This window comes from Micropterus salmoides, unplaced genomic scaffold (assembly GCF_014851395.1).
Source record: "Micropterus salmoides isolate LMB-PRFRI ecotype aquatic unplaced genomic scaffold, ASM1485139v1 Ms_hic_scaffold_18, whole genome shotgun sequence".
In the NCBI taxonomy this organism is placed as follows: Eukaryota; Metazoa; Chordata; class Actinopteri; order Centrarchiformes; family Centrarchidae; genus Micropterus; species Micropterus salmoides.
The window spans coordinates 30,456,630-30,470,385 of NW_024040928.1; the positions used below are offsets into that span (position 1 = coordinate 30,456,630).

The window sequence follows — 13,756 nt, forward strand, 5'->3', positions numbered from 1 at the left end:
TTTGAGCAGTGTATTAGATAGATAGATATGTGTGTGTAAGAAACATCCTCTATCCCAGAAGAAACCTAAATTACTATGTAGCCTAGAGGACTCAAGTTATTTATGATAATACGGCTGTGTGGTGAACCTATGAACTTAAGTCATATTTAAACAACTATTGCTTTGTGTTATATATAAAATAGTAGTAAGACTTCTCTCTGTGTACACGCATCCTATAGGCCTACAAGTACAATTTTGGCTGTATTTTTGTGTCCCCCTCAAAAATTGCTCTCGTGAAATTTTATGTTTACTCCCCCCCCTACTGTGAGATGAAACTTACGCCCATGCATAGCGCCCAGAGAACCTGATGTGGAGAGGGCAGAGGAGAGGACCGGAGACTTGAAAAAGTCCCAGTACACCAAATGTTTGCGGGTCGCGGTCTCAGACCTGTTCAGTCAAATCTATACTGCGCACCATAGTGGTTGATGGTGGAGAAGTGGAACCATCCTGTCAGTCATGCGGTGCGCAGCGTAACATTAGTTCATTAGGAAAGTATGTTCATTTAAGTCTGTTTATCTTTTTAATGTGAATAATAACAATAAAAATACATTGTGTGATTCAAAATAATGGTTGTTGAAGAATGAATTAGTGACCGCAACAGATGCTGATTTTACTGCTTCCATGGGAGCTCAGACCTCCTTATGGGAGCTGAGCTCCCACTGGCTCCCACGTAACTCCAACCCTGTTTAAAGTGCTCTATAAACTAAATTGATTGATATATTGATGAAAGTTCTCCGGCAGAGCTCTTTTTTAAATGCAGCAAAATCATAATTTTGGACTGTGGTGTCTACACGTCGAATCTAAGCTGTAACCTGACCTGCACCTCCCCAAAAATGCAACAACATGTCGCGGCGATGCAGAACTGTACCTTCTGTGAGACTCATACAGAAACGGCATTACATATGTTTTGTCAGGATGTACAGTATGTACATTTATTAATGATTAGATATATTCAGGTTTCTGCTGGTTCTGGCAGAATATCTTTTTTAGTGTAACACTGCGACCATTATTTCTTAATCAATTTATGTTGTTTCTAGCTAAATTTCATAAACACAAATGTAAATTTACAAACAAAAACCCCATTTATAGTCTTTGAGAAAGAAACTTTATTTTTGTTTAGTTTCTCCTCCAACAGAAAGGCTTTGAAGATAGGCTACTTAATGTCTGTACTCGCTTAAAGGTCTGTGATATCCTTCAACCAAGTCCAGTTGCCCTTGACTTTAACCTTCTGAGAACCTTCACAGATATCTGTGATATCCTTATTTATTTTCGCTGTATTGTTCTGTTATTGTACCCCCTAGCTATAAATACATCGGTATCCCTAATGTGAAGTATCCATTGCAATGTTAAGATTGGTGATATATGTTGCTATTTGATATTATTAAAAAGGAAGAACTGTGATTGGTCGGCATGGTAGCCTTCAGGAAGTGCTCCGTTCTTTGAAGTACATTTTATTATTAACAATAATAACAGTCATTTTATTGCATCTCTTGACTCGCACAGACTTCACTCAGTAAAAATCTTGGCACTCCATTATTACGTTACAAGTCACGGACCAGGTAATGCAACAGCAGGCACTAGAGTGCAGATGGTTTCGGTTGTTTCATAGGCTACGTCATTAACAAGCCGGCATGCGGCTCACCTGCTGCCGTGATAACAGATCACGGGTGGAACAATATGAAAAAAGACGAGTTCTGTGTGTTTTAGGCGACTTTATAAAACACACTGCTGATGGAGAAAGTGGAGCAGACAGGCGGAGAGAGACAGAGATGTAACGTTAGGTGTGTGTGAGTGTGGGGAGAAGAGAATTCAGAGACAGGTGCAAACCAGGTATTTTTAAAAATGATAATGATAATGTTTTTGGGGATTAAATCCTGCTTTCACCAGCCATCAGCCATCACCGATGGCATCGTCTATCGGCCCAACCCCAGTGTGTGGATGCTACCACGGTACTTGATCAATAAAGGAGCTTCGAGGTTGAAAAGCCATTTGATCAGAAAAAAGCGAAGCTACCACCACACTACTGAGAAATGTAGTTAGACTTGTATCACTGCAGCTACATTAATCTCAACAAATTTAGTAGTTGTTGAGATGAACCATCAAACACTTCTATCCAGAGCTGGACTGGGACAAAAAAATTGGCCCCGGCATTGTTGGCTCAGGCGGCTCACCTAAATTGGTGAGACACTTCTCACCGATACACCATCCTTCCATATATAACATGTGTACCTACTGTAGACAAACAAGCAGAGTGGTATGTGCCATGGATAAGTGTACCAGTGCAAGTGAATCAGTGTACTCATATGTTATAATCATCAACCTTAATTGAAGTAATCATCATCATTGTCACTACAGCATGGCACACATCCTACCCAAGGGCCTCACTTTGTGTTGAACAGTGGTGGGGACATTTAAGGGCTCAGATTAGGGGGGTGACGACACACTTTGCCCATGAGATGTGACACAAGATTGGGGTCACGAGAACAAGACAAGAATATATTTGAATACTATTTTGAGCATTAAACACTTAATTTCCTGCATTCTGGGGATATTTTCTGCACCAATTTATGGTGGAATGTCTTTATTTATGTAAAGGGAAGCACAAATTCAGTTGGCAAGTGATGATTCAGAATATAAAAATGTAATAGAATAATGCAGTAATCTGTAGCTTTTTTTTAGCTTAAGTTACTTTTTTTGGACAACGCAGATGTTTCTTCTATGTTTTTATTGCATTGCTGGTTTTCAGAATAGTGTAAATAAACCTTTCTCAAAGCATTTTCATTTGTTAATTAACATTTCTTAACATTAACATTTTTAACAAATGCTTTCAAAAAGTGATGTGGACAACATCTGCCATTTCAAAAAGTGGTGGGGACATGTCCCCAGCGTCCCCAGTGTAAATGACACTATGACCCTCCCTCCCTGCTCCCTCCCTACAGGCTGAGCTACTCCATGCTTACCGCTTCACCTCCACTCTCCTCCTGCTAACATATCGGTTATTTTGCGCATTTGGTGGCATCCATCTGAAGAATTTTTAATTTTTTTTGGCCCACAACTCAAGAAACAGAAGGCAGAAGAGGGGGGTGTCAGTATAGAAAGTTACCCAATGTGCTGCGGTACATGCTTTATGGGCCGACCGTTGGCCCATTTTTTAAAACAGTTGAATAAATAAGTAATTTATGTTACACCGGCCCCAAAGTTTCGTCGGCCCACAAGGCATTTACCTGGTATGCCAGATTACCAGTCCACCCCTGATTCTATCCATAGAGAAATGCTGCAAGCAGGTCTCACATTAGAATGATTTTACATCCAAGTTTCTGATGTTAATAATGGTTTCCAATCGATAAGACTTCTGGAGAGCCGTGTGTTTCCTATCTCAGGCCTACTCACTGCTCTGAACAGAATGAGGAGGAATAAGAAGTCCTTCATGATGATGGACTCCAGTAGACTGACAGAAAATAACAGAAAATAGAGACACCTGCAGTGTGTGAGCTCTTGCTGTCTGTCCAAACCTGAGAGTGTCCAGTCTCCAGTGTGGCTCCTCCAGTCCAGCAGACAGCAGCTTCACCCCTGACTCTCCTGGACGATTGTAGCTCAGGTCCAGCTCTCTCAGATGGGAAGGGTTGGAGCTCAGAGCTGAGGCCAGAGAAGCACAGCCTTCCTCTGTGATCAGACAGCCTGACAGCCTGGAATCATGAAAATATCATAAACTCTGTGTTTTAGAAAATCATGTCAGCAGGAGAATCCTACAGACCATTTTCACTAACATGAACCTAAAACCAGATGAGGAGGATTTAAACGAAACAGCTTATTACTGACCTGAGAGTTTCCAGTGTACAGTGTGGACTCTTGAGTCCAGCAGACAGCAGCTTCACTCCTGAATCCTGCAGGTTGTTGTTACTCAGGTCCAGCTCTCTCAGACTAGAGGACTGGGAGCTGAGAACTGAGGACAGAGCTTCACAGCTTCTGTCTGAGAGGTTACAGTCACTCAACCTGAAAAAGGATTAGCAATGGACACAAACTAAATGTTTATTTGTCAAATATACATTTTTAGAAATTGCACATCCATTTATCCACCTACAGAGCTTTGTTGGAGGCTTTGACCACTGGCAGCAGCCTCAGAAGAGCCTCCTCTGAAGCAGAGTATTTCTTCAGGTCAAACACATCCAGATCTTTTTCTGATGACAGTAAGATGAAGACCAGAGCTGACCACTGAGCAGGAGAGAGTTTATCTGTGGAGAGACTTCCTGAACTCAGGGACTGATCTCCTCCCTAGAGAACGATCATTCAGTTCATTCAGACAGTGGAACAGATTGATGTTTCTCTCTGGAGACAGATTCTCACTGATCTTCTTCTTGATGTACTCAACTGTTTTCTGGTTGGTCTGTGAGCTACTTCCTGTCTGCGTCAGCAGACCTCGTAGGAGAGTCTGATTGGTCTGCAGTGAGAGACCCAGGAGGAAGCGGAGGAACAAGTCCAGGTGTCCATTTGGACTCTGTAAGGCCTTGTCCACAGCACTCTGGTAGAGATGTGTTAGTTTAGGTTTGTCTCTGAAGAGTTTACACAGCCAGGAGGTTGTTTGTTCTTCTGCCAGCAGATTGACACCAGAGTTGATGAAGGTCAGATGGACATGAAGAGCAGCCAGAAACTCCTGAACACTCAGATGGACGAAGCAGAACACCTTGTCCTGGTACAGCCCTCTCTCCTCTTTAAAGATCTGTGTGAACACTCCTGAGTACACTGAGGCTGCTCTGATATCGATGCCACACTCTGTCAGGTCTGATTCATAGAAGATCAGGTTGCCTTTCTGCAGCTGCTAAAAGCCAGTTTTCCCAGAGACTCAATCATCTTCCTGCTCTTATTCCAGTGTGGATCTGTCTCAGCTCCTCCATCATACTTGATGTTCTTCAGTTTGGACTGAACCACCAGGAAGTGGATGTACATCTCAGTCAGGGTCTTGGGCAGCTCTCCTCCCTCTCTGGTCTTCAACACCTCCTCCAGAACTGTAGCAGTGATCCAGCAGAAGACTGGGATGTGGCACATGATGTGGAGGCTTCGTGATGTCTTGATGTGGGAGATGATTCTGCTGGCCTGCTCCTCATCTCTGAACCTCTTCCTGAAGTACTCCTCCTTCTGTGGGTCAGTGAACCCTCTGACCTCTGTCACCATGTCAACACACTCAGGAGGGATCTGATTGGCTGCTGCAGGTCGTGTGGTTATCCAGAGGCGAGCAGAGGGAAGCAGGTTCCCCCTGATGAGGTTTGTCAGCAGCACATCCACTGAGGTGGACTCTGTAACATCAGTCAGGACCTCATTGTTGTGGAAGTCCAGAGGAAGTCGACACTCATCCAGACCGTCAAAGATGAACACAACCTGGAACTCTTCAAAGCTGCAGATTCCTGCTTCTTTGGTTTCGCAAAGAAGTGATGAACAAGTTCCACCAAGCTGTACTTTTTCTCTTTCAGCACATTCAGCTCTCTGAAAGTGAATGGAAATGTGAACTGTATGTCCTGGTTGGCTTTGTCTTCAGCCCAGTCCAGAGTGAACTTCTGTGTTAAGACTGTTTTCCCAATGCCAGCCACTCCCTTTGTCATCACTGTTCTGATTGGTTCATCTCTTCCAGGTGAGGCTTTAAAGATGTCTTCTTGTCTGATGGTTGTTTCTGGTCTGTCTGGTTTCCTGGATGCTGTTTCAATCTGTCTGACCTCATGTTCATCATTGACCTCTGCAGTCCCTCCCTCTGTGATGTAGAGCTCTGTGTAGATCTGGTTCAGAAGGGTTGGGTTTCCTGCTTTAGCAATCCCCTCAAACACACACTGGAACTTCTTCTTCAGGTTAGACTTGAGTTTACGTCGGCACATGGAGCAGCAGTTCCTGAATGAAGAAGAAGAAATGTGATTAATAAGTGGATGCTACAGTAAATCTGATAAATGTAAACTTTAAGACATCAAGATGGTATTTATTTTCCTCCTCCATGAAATCTCTTCAGCTCATCAGCTGTGAACAGTTTCTGAGTTTCAGCCCAGAAGAATTCATAGATCTGATCCAAATGTGTGCATCATATTAACAGCAGAGTTTGAAATGGAAACTTCTCCCATGTTGCCTCCATTTCCTCTTTCCATCATGTTAAATCTGTTCAAATCCTCTTACTGCTCTGCAGACGCTCAGCCAGCTCCTCCTGCTTCATTCTCCTCAGGAAGTGCAGTGTGATCTTCAGAAATGCCTCTCTGCTGCTCCTCCTCTGCTCCTCCTCACCGTCCAACACCTCCTCCTCCCTCTGACTCTCTAAGCATGCTGGGTAATCTGGACTCAGAACTCTCTGGAACTTCTTCACCTCGTTCTTCACAAACCTGCCAATGTTTTCCTGGAGCAGCTGGAACAGAAGAAAATGTAAAGTTGAACTGGTAGAAGTCAACATCAGATCATCTGGACAGACAGAAAGCCTGCTGGTCTGCAGAGTGCAGCATGGAGACTGGATCAGAATGCTGCTTCACTATTTACTTTGTGGACTGCCCTGTCTCCTATAATATTTTTAAAGGAAACATATTGCTTGCTGAGATTTCTACATAATGAGTAAATGCTGTTAAAGAACAAATTAAGCAAATCACAGAAATGTTGATACTGAGTGTATCAGTCAGATGTTCTGTAGAACAAGTTGGTGTTATTGAGGACTGTTTCCATATGGTGCTGGTTATTCTATAGTGGGAGCCCTGCGGTGGTAGTGTAGCCTAACTGACGTCACACAGTTAAAATTGGTGCGTATCAGTGGGCTGGTGGAGTGATGGACTACAGTTGTGCAGTGCAATAACTTTCATTACAAGTGCGTGAATGAAAAAGAGTATTTTTGTATCTTTGTGTCGATGCAGCTAAACATACATTCTGTTATGTTGTTACTGCAGAGGGAAGAAATAAACAGCATATCAACCCTCTCTCAGCTCTTTATTTCATATTTGGTCTTAAGTGATGTTCTGCTGTGACAAACAGAACTAGCACCCAGACTGAGCGTATTCCTGTTAGCTCCACCATATTCTAGTTTTCCTCTAAAATATCTGATCTCACAATAGGTTATCAGCTGGGACTGACTGCAGCTTTATGGATTATGGCTGCCTGTGAACATCATCCAGAAATTAAATATAAAATAATTTATAGAAATAATTTCAATGACATTTTTGTGCTGGCTCCTGTAATTAGCAGTAGTAGCTGAGCTTGTACATTTACACACCATAAATATGGAGTCCAGGTCTGTTTGATGCTGCTGGGCAGACTGACCACTGGGAACCTCTGAGCTCTGCTCATCAACTCTGTGAAGAAATATGATGATTTGAACATATAATGACAAACAGTGTTACATGTGCTGTGTTATATCTGGTAGAAACAGATCCTCATACACCTATACCAGATCTTGGTATAAAAATGTATGATCTGCTCACTTTCCATGGAAACACCGCTGGGTGCAGGGTAGACTGGACAGGAGAAAATGCTGCTGTTTTACTCATCCAGCTGTGTCTCAGTGGACATCAGCGGACGAGGAGGCTGCTGAGGTCCTACTGGACTCTAACTGGACTTACAGTTACAGTAAGCAGCAGACAAAAGGGCATGCTCATACTTTTAATATTTTTACTTTAATGTCAGTACTTGTGTTTGACATTTGTTTTTGCACTGATCTTTGAACCTGGTTCATTTCTGTGCTGCTGATGTGACATGAGAATTTCCCTCTGGGAATAAATAAAGAGTCTATTATTATTTTAATTAACAAAAAACAGTGCTGAACCAAGACCTACCTGAGAGCTCTTTTTAGGAGAGTCAACAAAACAACACAAACATTTAAGATTCTTACTTTTGTTCAGCATCATTATGTCCAGCTTTGAAGTGAACAGGGACATGACGGTCGCTGTTCACGGACACACAGCTGGGTCCAGGAGAATCTGGTCTCTGCCGATGGATCCTGAACAATGAAATAACAAATCAGATGTGTCCTCAAAGCAGATTTAATAGATATATTTATGTGTTGGTGTCTCTGGTAGTGAGTTTTCAGCTGAATCTGCAGTTTGTCAGCGATACAGAGTTTTATAGCGACTTTCAGTTGTTGTTTATCTGTCCAGCTGCATCTTTACTGTTAGTAGCTCAAAACTAAACTTCATTCACCTCCATTGAGCAAGAGGAGGCTCCATAGACAATGTTCTTATACATTCTCAAACCTGCATCCAGCTGTTTGTAGATTTTAACTGTGGTTTTGATATTTGGACTAAGATCTGCAAAATGTGAGACCAGTTTGAAAAAAGTGAAGAGTTAAGAACATGAAGTGATCAAAACAAAGACACCAAACCTCATCTCAGGAGAGACACAAACATTTAACATGCTGACCTTTGATCAGCAGAGTGGTGTCCACCTTTGAAGTCAATGGTTTGCCCATAGACCGGTCACTCTTGATGGACACACAGCTGGGTCCAGGTCCAGGTCCAGGTCCAGCAGAGTCTGGTCCCTGCTGCTGCTCTGGGCTTCAACACAACACACACAGAGCTTTGAGAGTGAATAATGATGGTGGAGTGATTTGAGTCCTGGACAGTTAGAGATCCTCATCTCACCTCTGAGCTTTGGTCTGGCTGTCATGTTCCCCACACAGAGTGCTTTTAGAGGGAGGGACTCCCTCCTCTCTGTCCTCACACTGATTCATAGCAGAGCCCACACCTTCACACAAACACAACAACATGCTGAGAGAGCTGCACTCATTCATTACAACAAGCTTTACATCTCAGGACACTTTAGTTCTCCTTCCTCTCAGTAACATGACACAAATATTCAGGGTCGACAGAAACCTTGTTGGAGCCCTAAACAGGATCTGATGACCCCAAAATGTGTTACACAGCCCCCAGATTCACCCAGAAGTTCAGTATGTTGACCACAAAATATATCAGATGTATTAGACTGTCAAGATTCGTTACAGTACACCCAAACATCATGGTTTAAATCCTGATCCTGGTTATCAGACATTACAGATGCTTCTGGTCGGATTCTCACCTGCTGAACTAACAGACACTTCTTCATGTGTGGAGGAAACACTGGGAGAGAAGAAGCTGCTAATTTCTTCCTCGTTAGTCCTGGTGTCTGATGTAGTTCTGCTACCTGTCCACTAGATGGAGCTAACTAACCATCTGATGAACTAAAGATCAGCTCAGCACTGGAAGATGTCATGAAGCAGCAGTGTGGATCAGTTGGTACACTACTAGATTTTGGACGCGTTGGTTTGTAATGAGGCAGAATGAAGCTTGAGATCCCCGGGCGGGGCCCTTCACTCTGTTCCTCAGTCCTGGTTCCTAACAAAGGGGGACCAGAACCTCCAGAACCTCAGGCTGCCACAGATGGTGTCTGCTATTAAAGCCTTCTTCAAACAGACTTTGGCTTCCAAACACTTTTCTTTAAAGGCCTTTTTACTCGTTTGTCCCTGTAAAGACTTTACAGTTTGTAATTATTGTCACTTCTAATAGTGCTACTACTACAAATACTGCTTCTGTAATACAAGTACAATATCTACTGCTGGGACTGAAAACTGCTGAGAGGTCAGAGGTCAGGGTCGGGCAAGTCCCCACCGACTGCTTTATTATATTTATTATATTTATAATTAGACAATAATAATATGTAATTCAAAGTCCATGGACAAGCTGCTTTTCAGTGCGTTGTATCCACTGCTATAAAAGGAAAAAAAACTACAAGTATAAATAAATAAGTGAATGTAAAAATAAAGAAATAGCCTTTACTACCAAAATGTATTTATATATGATTTATTTCTGCATTTATTTATACTAGTGTTATTTTTTGTTCTTCATAATTATAAGGAACAAAAGCCTTGTAGGCTAGTTGTAGGTTTTTAAGATGTGACAGTAAGCCTACTCACCGCTTAGAAATATTTAATGTTTTTTATATTTCACAGCCGTTAAAATAAATGGGTTTCATTTTTTTAAGTGAGGCTGAATATTATAAGCATATAATTTGGTAGGAATATTGAAATTAATTTTAATATGAGTGTGTTTTTTCAGGTTAGTGGCTCTCTTGTATCACACAAGTCATGTAGCGCCTCACCTTTAACGATGTGGGCGCAGGTAATGTGGGGGAGTTTTCAGAAGCCTAAATGTTGACATTCAATGTTTGTACATATTTAATACAATAAAGCGTAAGTAAACAGAAATCTGTGTTCTGTTTTTACTTTTTATATTGTACGAGATTACTGCTCATTCAGGGTTCCCACACGTCCTGGAAAACAACTGACCAATTATCCAGTCATGGAAAACTCGTGGAAATTAAGAGAAAAAGTCAAATATCCTGGAAAATTCTTTTAACATTATGTTGCAGCAGCATTGTGAACACCCCCCTGAGTCAGGTCACAAGTAGCACAGGTTGGCTAGGAGCGACGGGCTCAGATGTGTTATTGTTGAGAAAGTTGGATAAGAATGAAGAGGAAGCCGGGCTCACAACTGAAATGAAGTAGTCCCAGTTTCTGACCGTATTACACTTGCATATCAATACTCCAAGTTCTTTGTGAAGTTTAAATAAAGTGTGGCGTTGTGACAGCAACATGTCTGAAAGAGCTTTTTGTACCGTTACACAGAGACGTTAGAGAGCTAAGGTTCAACAGAATAATGGGATTTGTTAGCAGGTAAAATTATAGCCTGTTATTATATTATTTCTTTATATACTATAAAAAATTATAACAATATAGCTGCAGGCAGAAATGATCAGGCTCCAAGCAGGTCGGGGAAAATGCAACATTTGCCATTTTCAGAGAAGAAGAGCAGATGCAGGGACTTCAGAGAGAAGTGATGAAAGAATTTGGACTTGAAGCCTTTTTTGTAGGGAGGTCCTGATCATGTATTTTTGTCCCGGATCCCAATCGAGTAATTTAATATCTGCTGAGAGATACTTGTAATTTCCTAGTACAGTTGAACAGTGCACTACATTAAATTAAGTTTCTGTCTCCTTTTAAAAGTATTCTCCAGTGTGTGTTGCTTTACTGCAGCCTTTGTATGAGAGAACTCTGAACTCTGCTGGGCCAGGGCTAACCTTTAGCCTCTTAAATATTTTTCCAGTTTGCTGGATCCATTTTAAAAGGTATATGACTAAACTGGTCGCACTGTAGGTGGGTTTTTTTGGTGGCTTATTAAATCTTTAGTATTAACGGCAGCTCTTTTAAAGCGAGTAAACACAATCAGCAAATATTGGGCTTTAATCTGGTTTCCTACAGCGGGATGGACCCAAAATAAACATGTTGCTGTGGTTAAATTGTAATAAACGGATCAAAATGATGCCAAGTACAACGATAGCTGGACTCAAGTAACGTTAACAGACACATGTTTAGTGAACTTACCTGGAAGTTCAGCTTCCTCTCTTTCTTTTCTCCAAGCAGTCTCCTGTTTCTGTGGCTCTCTGCAGCAGACAGGTTGAGAAGTACGAGCAAAGTTAAATCCACTTTTTAACACCCAAGATTAAAATTAAGTTTCAGTTTAACTTGTGACTTTCAGCTGACCTGTGGTTTAAAAGAGGAAGAGAAACTTTATGCCAATCGGTCCCGGCGATTTTCTAGAGTTAGTTAAAAAGGACATAACATACCTTTCTGATTCGTCCTCGGAGTCTTGTGTGAGGAAACGTGTCATGCACCACTTAGTCGCACCTTTTTCATTTCATTTCCCAAATTTGATCCTCGCTCGGCGTCTTATCCCTCCCACCCGAGATGCGAACTGGAGGAGTGGAGGAGGCACAAATTGGGGAATGAGAAAAGCCCCAGAAAGAGGGTGAGTTTCCTGTCAATTTAAAAAAAATAAATTGTCTGTATTGAAAATGTCAGCACAAGCAACAACATATAATGACATATACAACATTTCATTCTCCAGGGTACAAAAAATATACAAATATATACTTTAAGAGATTCATTTAGGCTTTCTGATGAAAAAGTACCAACTTCTGTTCTTGAGTTCCAACATCAGTCACATCCATAAATCATAAGAGCTGAATATAACATTTTGTGGATATGGTAATTGGCAAGAAAGAATAACAGATTTGTTATGAAATATAGTCCTTTCTTCTCCTCCCTGAAATCAAAAACACCAAAGAAAACATCCTTTAAACACAAAGAAACTCTCAGTATGAGAAGAGTTCCAAAATAAATGGGAAACATTTTCCTCTGCATTTTCACAGAGAGAACACTCAGTTTGAATATTCTGTTTATATCTTTAAAGAAAGATTTCGCTGGGTAGAACCACTGAATCACTTTACACAAAACTTCTCTCACTTTCTTAGTGAGCAAATATTTAAAGGGTAATAACCACACTTTATCCCAAGACACACTCTCTATTATACTATTCTAACACGATGTTATGGAAGGAATAGTAACAACACCTTTTTGGAATAAATCTCGTATTAGTTTTGAATTGACCTGTTGCTTGCAGCAGAGTCAAATAAAGTGATAGTGTGATAGTGTGGCCACAGGAAGTTAATGCGTCCAGCAGCATCCTGCCTCCTGAAGGAACGGCATCAAAAACAATCGCATACTCTTTAACTGATATGGGAATTTGATTCGTCATCAAAAAGTCTGAGTAGCTCTACAGCCTGCCATTAGTATCAAACAGCTGACCGACAAGTAAAATATTGTTCTTAAAGAGAATGTCCTTCTTATTGCAAATCTAATATCTGTGTGGAGAGAAGTTGTGCTTAAATAAGAGAGACCAGGACAAAAGCATCTGCTGATGAAAGTTTGATGTTTTTCCTCCCAAAATGTTTGTAAAGATTCTGAAAATAGTGAGATATGTTGTCACAGTTACCTGGAGCCCAAAGTGACGCCTTCATAACGCTTGTTTCGTCAGCACAGTCCAAAGCTCAACATTATTAAAATATATTAAAATTATTAAAAAGGAAAAGCATTTGTGAACCATGAGATGTTTTTACATGAAAAATTACTTAAATGATCATAGTTGTTTATTTCAGTGTCATTCAACGAATCATTTCAGCTGTACTTGTATAAACTGTTGGAGTTTAATTTATAACTAAACATAAGATTTTATAAACTCTTCATGTGTTTGTGTGTAAAAATCTGACATTGTAAAGTAACTGAAGCTGTCAGATAAATGTAGAGAAGTAAAAATATCTCCCTCTGAGATGGAGGAGAAGGAGAAAATACTCAAGCAAAGTACAAATGTGTACTGAAGGACAGTACTTAGGCAAATGTAATGTTCACCACTGCATATAATTAACAAAAAAAGGACAAAAGTTCATTTTAGGTGAAAAGTTTGTTTGATAAACTGAAGCAGTAAAAAGAAAAAATAATCTTTTTAAAAACTCCTCACCTCTTAATTTCCTCACATGAAGCTCCTCTAACTTTCTTCTGAAACACGCTGTGTAACATCGCTAATGATTATTTTAGGTCCTATTGACAGGAGGAAAGTAGAGCTGAAATATTTAATAGATGAACTGATTAGTTGATGGACACAAAAAATGTTCCAGATGTTTCTTAGGAGGCTTCATGCAACAGGGAAAGGTAAGACAGGTGTAGCTTGGAGTCGTTATCTGAGCCCTCAAGTGTTCACTGACCTTCCAGCTCTAGTTCTTTCTCTCATGTAACTGTCCTTGTTAGGGAGACAACAGTTAGACTGATCAGCTAGAGACAGCAGCTCAGGCGTCAGGCTGCCAGATATCAGTGTTCTCTGGGAATCTGACAAGGTCGAGTCTCACA

At 40.9% G+C, this 13,756-nt stretch overlaps 2 protein-coding genes and 1 pseudogene across 2 annotated transcripts in view; 1 reads left to right on the plus strand and 2 right to left on the minus strand.

The window, feature by feature from the left end:
- LOC119909371 (NACHT, LRR and PYD domains-containing protein 12-like) overlaps window positions 1-13,756 on the plus strand; it is a 216,718-nt gene that overhangs the window by 104,282 nt on the left and 98,680 nt on the right. The gene's annotated exons all lie outside the window — the stretch shown is intronic.
- The window catches only part of LOC119909395 (cleavage and polyadenylation specificity factor subunit 3-like), an 88,131-nt gene that overhangs the window by 24,710 nt on the left and 49,665 nt on the right, over window positions 1-13,756 (minus strand). The window lies entirely within an intron of this gene.
- LOC119909381 overlaps window positions 1-13,756 on the minus strand; it is a 44,739-nt pseudogene that overhangs the window by 4,782 nt on the left and 26,201 nt on the right.